Source organism: Dermacentor variabilis, chromosome 3 (assembly GCF_050947875.1).
Source record: "Dermacentor variabilis isolate Ectoservices chromosome 3, ASM5094787v1, whole genome shotgun sequence".
NCBI lineage: Eukaryota > Metazoa > Arthropoda > Arachnida > Ixodida > Ixodidae > Dermacentor > Dermacentor variabilis.
The window spans coordinates 167418058-167428910 of record NC_134570.1 but is presented as its reverse complement, the minus strand read 5'-3'; positions in this window follow the sequence as shown (position 1 = coordinate 167428910).

The window sequence follows — 10853 nt, the reverse complement described above, 5'->3', positions numbered from 1 at the left end:
TTGCATGGTACAGATGTAAGTGAAATAGGTTTATAATTCTGTGGATCATGGGTTGGTCCAATTTTGTGAATGGGGATTACTTTGCCAATTTTCCAATCATACGGTAACGTGCCAGAGTAGTAAGATTGTGAGTGAATGCATTCTAGTAGGATTGAACAGTATTCCGCTGTGTTTTGTAAGAATATAGTATTAATTTCATCTACACCACATGATGCTTGACGCTTTAATTTCTGTACTATGGCTTTGATACCGGTTGAGTCGAAAACGATGGGATCCATGAAGTGGTAGTTAGTTGAATTTGTATCAGGCATCGGATGAGGGATCTGAGGTGATGAGAATGACTGAGTTAAGGTATTGTTAAGCACAGTAGAACACAATAGGTCAGGTACTGGGTCCCCAGAAGTTGTCAGCAATGATATTCCAGTTTTATGGTTATTTCCTCATATGGTTTCCCGGAAGCGCTTTGGATTAGTCTTCAATAAATTTGAAAGTGTACAATTAAGGAATGAAAATTTGGCTTACCTTAGGGCTTTAATATATGAAATGGCTGCGTGTTTATATGCTAGACAATGTGTCTGTTTTGATGAATGTTTCGCTGTACGGAATAAACGCTTTTTCCTGTTCGATAACCGATTCAGATATATGCTGTACCATGGTGCTTTATTGTTAGCATAGACGGATCGAAGGGGTACATGTTTGGTGATAAGCTCACTTATTTTATTTTTGAAAATAGACCAGTTAGTTTCTACGGAGCGTTGCAGATGAAGTGGTAGGAAAGTGTCTAGAAATATGCATAGTTCTCTGTTGATGGCTTGATAGTTAGCTTTTTCATAATCTCGAAACTTTTTCCGCTGTCGTTATGTTTTTTGTTGTGTTGTTGTAAGTGTAACATGCAAGATGTCATGATCGCTCAGTCCGGGCATGTGTGTCACCGCAGAAAAATTATCGAGCGATGACGTTAGAATAAGGTCCAGGGGTGAAGATGTGTTTTGTGTTACACGTGTTGGAAGTCTGACGATCTGCGATAAGCCGAAGTCAGAGCAAATGGAAATGAACCAATTGGCCTCGGCCGACGAAGGATTAGAAAAGGGATTGACATGTGATCAGATAAGGTTAGGAATAATAAAATCGCCTACGAGTATAATTTCAGTTCCAGAGAAACGCATGGTAATCTTCTTTAAACAATCATACGTCATCGCAAAAGGATGAGTCGCTTGATGGGGATCGGTAGCACGCACCTAGTATTACTTTTTTAAAACTAATAGTTATACAGCACCAAATTAGCTCTAAATTCGTATCAACGGTCACACACAAAGAATACATACATTATTTCACGGCGAGCAGAACGCCACCACCAATTCTACCTGTTCGGTCACTTCGGTAAACAACGCATTGGTTCTCGCACTCAAACAGTTCGGGGTTTGTTATTTTGCTATTTAACTATGTTTCTGCGAGTACAATGATGTCAGCATTACAGTCGTTAACAACAGCACATAATTCGCCTTTCTTAGGAAGAAAACTACGAATGTTAGCAAAAAGAACTGAACACCCGCAACCTTTTAAGGCACCTCCCCTCGGAAGGCCCTAACTTGGCTGTAACTTATGGCCAAACGAAGAGTTGTGCCAGGTGTATGCGTTCTGTGCATTTCATACATACTTTCATTACCTTCTTCATATGCGTAGCATTTCACATCCAACATCAGTTTTTTATATCGTAGTTTAAAAAACGTGCTTTTGGATTTGCCATATTCTATTAATTAATTTTGTCTTCTGTTACGAGTTGCCTGGCAGAAATCTTCACTCATAGCAGTGTCCGTGTTTTTTTAACAAACCTCGCTTTGAAGAGACCAGCTCCCTGGTTTTATAGGTTTCAAATTTAGGTATTAAAGGTCGAGTTTTCGCTGAATCAAAGCGACCAATTCTGTGCGCCCGGAATATGTCAGAACCCGTTATGTCAACCTTCAATGTATTAGTCAGCAGGTTTAGTATCTTATTTTCTGATTCTGATGAAGTTTCGTCTGCGGTGTCCGGGATTCCATAAAAGATCAGATTATTTCTTCGAGATCGATCTTCGGCGTCATCAAGACGTGAGTGAAACGCACTCGTGTCTTTTTTGAGGCGCTCCACCGTTGCATGCAACTCTTTCATATCTTTTTGGCACTGCTCGAAAACAGAAGTTTGGGTTTCAACTTTCGCTAGTCTGTCCTTTATTTCTGACATCGCTTCTGAAACAGACTGCTGCTGTTGCTTAACTTCAGCTACTCTTTCCAATATTGTTTTTTGCGCTGATTCAATTCTCTTCGTACGCTCATTCAAGTCCTTCATCGTTTTCAGAACTTCTGCAAGATTATAGGGGCCGGGGTTGCTTTAAACATCGCCACAAAGAAGAGCAGCAAGGAGCAAAAAGGCAATAGGACGGCTTCAGGGCACGGAAGCACGATAGCGAATGGTTCATCTGATCTGAAGCTACGACAAGGTAATTTAAAAGGCAACTAACCTGCAGGACGCAAAAAGAGGTGTGTAAGCCTTTGGTTCTTCCGCTCATCGTGCCTCCGTGCCCACTGGAGCCATACTGTTCGGTGCTTGGTCTTATCCTTTCAAGACGTGATGACGTTGACGTCGCAGCTGCGCACTGGCGGAATTGCAGGTGGCGCCCGATGCGCGCTGTCAGGTCCACGTGAGCTGTTGCCAGCAGGTGTGGGTCCGGAGCAGAGGCGGCATCACAAATTCCCTCCAAGGGTGGAAGGTAATCCCGAAGGCCAACTACCTATGCGCCGGCCGCGAAGACAACGACGAACTGCAGGACGAAAAAAGAGGTGTGTAAGCCTTTGGTTCTTCCGCGATCTTAGGTCTCCTAAAATGGGGAAAAGCACAAAGAAAACTTTTTCGGCGGCAATATTATCTGATCGCACGCACTAGTTGGTCCAGCACATGCCCTGCTTCCAGGACAAGCGACTGCATGACGCAGCATTTCCACTGGCTTCACCTGCATCCGGCGCGGTGGGCTGCATCCAGCAAAACATATCAGAAATCAGTGGTGCACAGCGTTTTATGTCCCCTTTCTCGATGCCTACTGAACACATGGTAAGCTGTTTCCAAAGCAGAAAAACAGAGGGAAAGGGTTCTGAACACACTGCATATTAAAGTGTCTGGTACTGGGTAATAAAAGTACTGTGGCATAGCAGATTTGCACCAGGCAACCTAGGAGCCCGAAAAGACTGCTGGTTACTTGCAAATGGCCAACATATTGTAAGCATGTTGAAGTGATTTTTTTAATCTCATCGCTTATTTAGCTAGTGGAGACAGCTTTCACAACTGGAGAAGAAGCCTTGAAAGCATGAAACACTTCACAAAACCAGCTTCAATATATCATGTGCCTGCATCACATAATTTCATGGCTGCATGGGTGAACCCTCTGGTTAACATGTAAGAGTGTTCATAATGTTTGCCGTGCATTATCCACTTTATCTAAAGGTGAACCCTATTTTGAGATTTAAGCTGACGTTGCGTTTAGAGAACTTATGGCCGAGAGCCAGCTTTTGAGAATGCACATTGAGCTCGACAGATTAAACGCCAAAACAAGTCGTTGAGGATTTCAGATCAAGAATCTTCAAAGGCCAGTTCATTTAGTGGTGTTAATATTCTGCTCAACGTTGCTGATTGTTACGTTCATATGGTGCCCAAGCGTTGCGGTAACTTCACTTGGAGTATATAGCGAGGTTGTACTCGACGTAAGCTGGTGACTTTGTTCTGCGTTTTCAAAAACTGGTTTCTTGTCCAGTTGAAATTTTAAAATTTTGCATTGCTTATTAGGTGTTGTGTCCTGTTGCCTTTTCCTGCAGCTTCTTAGTTAAACACCTGAATATTGAACACAACTTGATCGTTTGCTTGATTTCTAGATTGCATGCCCTTGATGCAAAACAATTTTACTTCAAAAGTACTTGTACCGTACTGAAAGAATAACTTGAAGCACCCATAGCCACCAATTACACGCAAGAGATGATTATGAAAATTGTAATATTGTTTTTTGATCTACAGGGTGTCCTAACTATCGTGCGTCAAGATTTAGAAATATGTAAATGCAATGTAGCTAGACAGAACGAAGGTAATGTTGTTTGTCATCGCTGGGAGATACTCGGATTATTTTTTTTGCATTGTGCCTAATTACATAATTCTTAATTAGTTAATAAACATCTCAAATAATTAAATGAAAAGTGTCAATGAAAAGTTGTAGAGCAAATTGAAAGCCTCCCGATACACTTTTCTGTTACTCATTGTGTGCTACATAAAAGTGTTTTTCCAAGGAATAAGCCTGCGAATACATTAAAGTGTCTTGAGTGGCCAGTCACGTGTCAATATTGTGGTGCAAAGCCACGAATACAAATTAAATGGTTTCTTTTAAGAAAAATATTTAGTTCAGAAAATTATCCTTCTTTATGCAGCCTGTGGAGAACAAGGTTCCTTAGACATGGCCATGGCCCTCAAGGAAAACGCCGAGGCCACAGGCAGTTCCTCCAGTGACCGTGAAAAGGTCCCCTGGGGCACAAGTCTAATTTGGCACCCCCAAGTTTCTCCTGCAGCTTTTCTGTCTACTTAGCTAACCAGGTGGGTCAAAGATGGCAAAGGGAAAAAAGAATCAACAGCTTCAAACATAGAAATTGCTCAAGCTCAGTGCATTTTTGGTGTGAAGTTTTTCCCTTATCATTTATCAAAAACGGGTAATAAGTATGTGATGTGGTCTTCATACGGGCACCTCTTTCCCACAGAGAATTAGCAGTAAAAAAAGCAGCTTATGAAGGCTTGAATATTGCCCAGGATGATGTGGCATAGATAAGATAATGATTTTGAATGTTTCTGGAGAAGATAGTGGTAGCAGAGTGAATAATCAGAGTTTATATATAGATTAAACGACATTTCATTCCAATGCCAGAATTTTATGTCATCCCAAATAATTCTTGTGTTTGATAGTCTATGCACATCGAGTGACAGTGCTTCTTGATGCTTGCTTCTGGCTGACATAATTTTTATGCCGCATTATTCACCTGTTTAAATTCCCTATTTCTCCCGTTCAAGCAACTTTACATTCATCATAAGAAACCCTGTAGATGAGTTCCAGAAACTTGCTGATGAGATTAGGGGGCGGCGTGCACCCCAGGCTTAGTTATGCATTCAGGAGCTTCGAATCTTGCAAATATTAGAAATACTCCTGCTAAGCAAGTTCTTGGTGTCATACAAGGTTATTTGTGAATACGAATTTGCCTGAATTGCGAAAACAGTCAATCTAAAACATGTCAAGCGATATCGCTGACAATGCACTCACATTCCAACTGAACTAAATACAAATAAATATAGCACCAAATGCAAGAATCATTGGCATGATGCCATGGTTCAGTGGAATAAAATCTGTCCTGCGTTCTAAATCTATAATTCTTTATAATCCAGGCTACTAAATACCTTATGAGGGTTGTGACGTGAAACATACATGTTGTATTTATTCCTCATTTTTTTACTTTAAGACCCGATAATGCTTAAACAGCAGTGAAAGTACTGAGATCACAGTACTTAATACTTTATATTGCTCCAGAAATCCATTTCTCTGCCGATCGCAGCATGCGACACTAACAGTTTTTGGCAGAAAATGTGAGACAGAAGGCACTTAACACTTAGGGTGGTGCTATTCACTTTAATTGTTTGGGAACGAAACCTATAATGCACATGTTATGGCCCTACATGTCATTACCTTCACACAACCAGAAAGTAGGGGGTTTGCGTTTTGCAAAACTGCATGGAGGTTTTTACTGTATGCAAAAAAAATGAGAAACCTTCACAGCTGACACTAAATGCATTCTCCACAGCTTTAGGCTATATAGGTGCACTACTTTACACAGAACACACTCTTTACCTCGTCACTGCCCAGCTGGTGATTCAGATTCTTCAAAGGTGTTTCATTGTATGGGATGGCACATCGCGCTTCACTTATTTGCAGAATATCGCATTCCAATTGTGTCATATGCGATAAATCCATTAGAGAGTTTTAACTTGCCCTAGATGTATTACAGCTGTGTACTGGTAAACTGGCCGTAGCTTGCAGTGTTTGTGGAAAAACAATTGTAATTGCCATATTATATGTAAATGCTAGTGCACAGGCATCGGCAACAGCAATGGTTAGGGTACACTTGTTTCTTCTACTCTGGGGTATGCATCCTCCACCAGAAAATAGTGTTTTTCGTCTTCCTCTTCTACCACGTTGGAATGTCAAATGGGGTGTAATTTGTAGGGTATACTCTTGCATAAGCTTCACGAGCATTTCTTCTTGTCTGTGCCACAGATCATTGTTGCTGCGACTGTAAAAGCCGGGTGCCTGTTTACAGCACCCGTAGGGAACAGTCTGTGAATCTTTAACGAACAGTAAGGATAATCAATATTCGAATAATTTTGAGTAATTTTCAACAAATTTAGCACTCTTTGCTTTCCACTGTGGTGTTTTTCAAACTATTCTTGGCACAAGGTTTGACTGCAGGGTGTCATCTTGTGTGAAAGAGTGCACTTGTGCACATAACACCTCATCGGCAACAATCTGCTGCACAGAATGTCATTAGCTTTCGTATGCATTATTCACTATTTCACAAACCGGCTGCTCCTTTAATAGTTGGAATGTAGCATTATTGTAAAGCAGATTTGATGTTCTAACAAAAATAATTGTGCCCTCTTATCCCCTTATTCTCCTCACTTGATGCCTAGTGTTATAATAGTATGGTTGACACCATGAGAGTCAGTGTGGTGTATAATCGTGTCTATGATTGGGTGGGGGGTGTACAATAGCCTAAGCAACTTTTCCAGATGACTTGGATCAGTATTGTGGAATGCTGTTTTTTTTTTTCACTCACTGTTACCAAGTTTCACTTTAGTTGTGGCAACAAGTATAATGTAGTTCGCTAGCGCTCCTGCCAACACGTATAATGTGCAGGCATCTGTGTTGAAAAAAAGACCAGCTAATGGTTTGCCAGGAGCTAAGGTCCATTTAGACCATTAAATATTGAGCTTACACCCGTGGAAATAACTGGTGAATGAAAGCACACCCAAGAGAACTGCCCATAACATTTTCTTTCATTATAATAATGCTGAAGCTTTGAACAGCATTTGAACTGACCTGTCTAAAAAATGAGCCATTTCCTTGTTCAAGTAAGACAATGGTTCCACAGGAAGACAGAAACTTGAAGCCGTCAACAGCAGCATGAATATAAACAGCGCTCGACGTTTTGCAATCTTGCACCTGGTTATCATATTGTCCATCCCATTTTTTTTCACAGGCTGTTCTTTACTGTTTTATGGTCATACCCAGTTTAATTTTAATGTCCCTATTTTTAATATTTGGTTAATATATCTCTTGTTCATCGGCTTTCAACAAAATATGTATTCATAATGTGCCTTCATTTACCATTTACAGTGATCTTAACCAGATGCATCTTGATACAAAATTTATTTTCCTTAATTCTTCCTTTCCTTTTTCCAAATGTGCAAACTGTTTATCTTAATACCTATTTCGTCTTCTGGGAAGATTAGGTCTACTGGATTAATGACTGCTGACGTGTGTACATCGTTTTCTGTTTTGGTCGTCCCTACTCTTAGCAAGAACTGGCAGTAGTGCTCATACCCGCTTCATCACAATCACCACTGCTAAGCACACCCTTCTTTCCTTTATTTTAACACTTTGGCTTCTATTTACCTATTATATGCACTAGCTTCTTCTCCCCCAATGAGGCTAGGGGCCAGTGAGCTATACATAATCCAAAATAACACAGCCAATGAAAACATTTGCTACCCTGATGACAAGCACCCATGTCGGAATGTTGGCTACAGCAACATCCCTTGTTCCAACAATGTTGATCTTACATGTTCTTCTAACACAGAAATTACTGCTTTGTCGTGTTCTGTGATTATACTTTCCTGCCGCTTTCTTTAGGATGGATATTCACGAATACTATTCGTTTCTCCTAACAGCAGCAAGTTAATCCTTGCAAGCATTTGAGGTCAAGAACAACTTTCACCAGGAAAAAGTGTAAGACCTGTGATTGACGAAAACAACGTTGCTTCTGTCATCTAAGAACTTGAGGACTGAAATGTTGCACCTTTTTGTATATATGCTATGCAATGCATTCATATCACAAAGTGCAAAGTGTTTTATCTCTGCAGCCATGTCAGTGTGTTGGCAAGGCAATTTTCTCAATGGTGACCTGCTGCTTCGGCTAAGAGCTGCCTTCATGATATTTGCACGTGTCATGAAGCAAATAGTGCACCAATAAAATTTGGTCGACTCTCGCACGTCCTGGGCAATTTTATCCCCGATGGCACATTCTCCGAACAATGGATATGCTCTGCAAGAGGAAATACGGGAAGCACCTGTACTTTAACGGATATAGTACAGATTCAGCATAACGAGTCTTTCGTTTTCTGAATACGGCAAGCACTTGTATTTTAACGGTTATAGTACAGATTCAGCATACAGTGTGTTTCGTTTTCTGAATACAAGAAGCACCGTACTTTAACGGTTATAATACAGATTCAGAATACAGAGTTTTCCGTTTTCTAGATACAGAAGCACTCGTATCTTGTATTACGGTCTCTCTTTTACAGTTGTCCGTTCTACGGAAATGACCGTTCTTAATTTACGGAAAAGTATTCTGTCACAAATTACCAGCAGATTTTCTGTAAATTAAGGCAAATTTTTTTTACAGTGTAGCTACTCAGAGCGGCCAGCGACCATGGATTTATTTGCATATAGTAAACATTCTTCCGTGGCGGTATAGCCTTATCGAGTCCTTTCGGCACGTATACGACGTTACTTTGCCAATTATTCTTCGTTAAGGATCCGTTCCGGCGGCATTTTTAGCGTTCCGTTGCACACTGCCGCCATTTTCAAACAGCAAGTACAGGCTAACTAAGGGGAAGTGGCCAACCGCAGACGCCAGCACCACCCTCTTCGTCCGGTTACCTATTTTCTATGCGCTTGCTCAGCCCCATCGACACGCTCTCCATTTAAGCGTGCTCCTCGCCTCTTGTAAGCCAATCCGATAAGAAAATCTGCTCGTTGTAGGCAATGCTATCCGCTTTGAAAGCAAAAAAGGTGAAGTCCTATAAAAGAGGAGCGCATTTGATTGGGCTTTTCAACAACGTTTCGGGTTACCGCTCGATGCTTGTTTTGGTGGTTACGTAACTTTGACGTGAGGACTTTCGAATAATAACAGGCTGGTACAGTTTTACGTAATAGGGCCTATTAGTGGCAATATTATTAAAAGTCCTTGCGATTCCACGCCGTTGTCACCATTAGCCCTGCGTTAATGGCGAAAACATTTCGGGCCACTCTCAATTAGCCTGTCTAGAGCGCCGAAAACACATTGCGTCAATGGAAAGTGTGCCAAGTAAACATGCATTATTAACCCGTAAAAAAATATTTTTTAATAGCCACGTAGCTGCCTCGTTCCAAAATGAATAGACAGCAGCCAGGAAATAGTTTCGGAGGTGGCTGCTTGGAGCCAAAGGCAAGACATTTCTTTGCATGTGAAAGAACGAAGTTCTAAGTGAAAGATAAAAGGACAACGAAGGTGCAATCTGATTGAAGCACCACGCGCACCTACTTGCGCTACGCTCGCGTCCAACGACGTTACATATAAGGGACTTTTTCTTATACTCTACTGTTTCATGGCTTCTCGCTTGATTGCAGAAGATACAGCATCGCATCGATTTAAACTATACCTTCGTAGCCGCAATCTGAACTGATCTCGCCGTGATATAGACAAAAGCCGATCAGCTCGTTCCACGGCGGCTGCCCTCTCGCGGGCACTGAACCATCTAGCTTAGATGTGTAAGCAATGCATATGTCGCTGCTGCTTTAAGAATCAAAGTATTTGCACTCAGTTCGAGGTGTACTCGAACCACTTAGGAATTGAAAACCTCCCATTTAAAAAAATAAACAGAAGTTCTGCATGAACTAACTAGCAACAGTTCAGCATGCGTGAGGTCACGGAAAAAGATGGAACCGAGAAGATAAGCGGCATCAGAGCTGGCGCGACAATATAATGGCCTGCATGAATTCACCAAGATCAGTCATTGATCATCAAGCACGAGCGTATTTAATATACAACCCGATGCTATCGTACTGTCGTGCACCCTAGTAAGTACAACTGGGTAATGAAGCGACAAACGGTAGAAGCATCAAGCGGAATTCAGAACCTTAGCGAAGTGAATTTAACCCGCATGCAGCACTGCGGACCAACTGAAGAAAAATGAAGGTAGGCTGTGGTCAACTTGATTGGTTACCCGCTTCAACATCATTGAGTGCAACGAACACCGAGATGAAAAAAGAGCGCGATAATAAATTTCCAGCGAACGGCGGCAATGCATTTCTATCGTCTCCCCCACTCATAAGAGGCCTCGCGAGAATTAGAATCGTGTCGCTGGCAAGCTTCGTCAGGTATTCGAACACCCAAGCTCGCGAAAATATTTGTTCGACATGCCTTAAAGTTTTGGCCCCTACACACACGAGCCGCATGTCACTTATTTCTCTCTGAAAACATGAATAAAAGAACGAAACACGACCAACGATGCAGAAAACAACGGCGCATGGCTGCCTTTTTTCCCTAGTAAAGGAAGGTCCCTACAAGTGGCGCATCCTTCGGCGCCACTTGTATCCGCGTATAGCCACGCGTGTAGCCAGATCGCCTCTACCGTTACTTTCCTTCTTCAGTTCGCAACCTTGGTAAAAGGATGTCAGTCTATTAATGAAATAACAGCGACATAACAATAAAGATTGCTATATATGTTAACCAAGACTAGTTACAACGACATGACGCCAA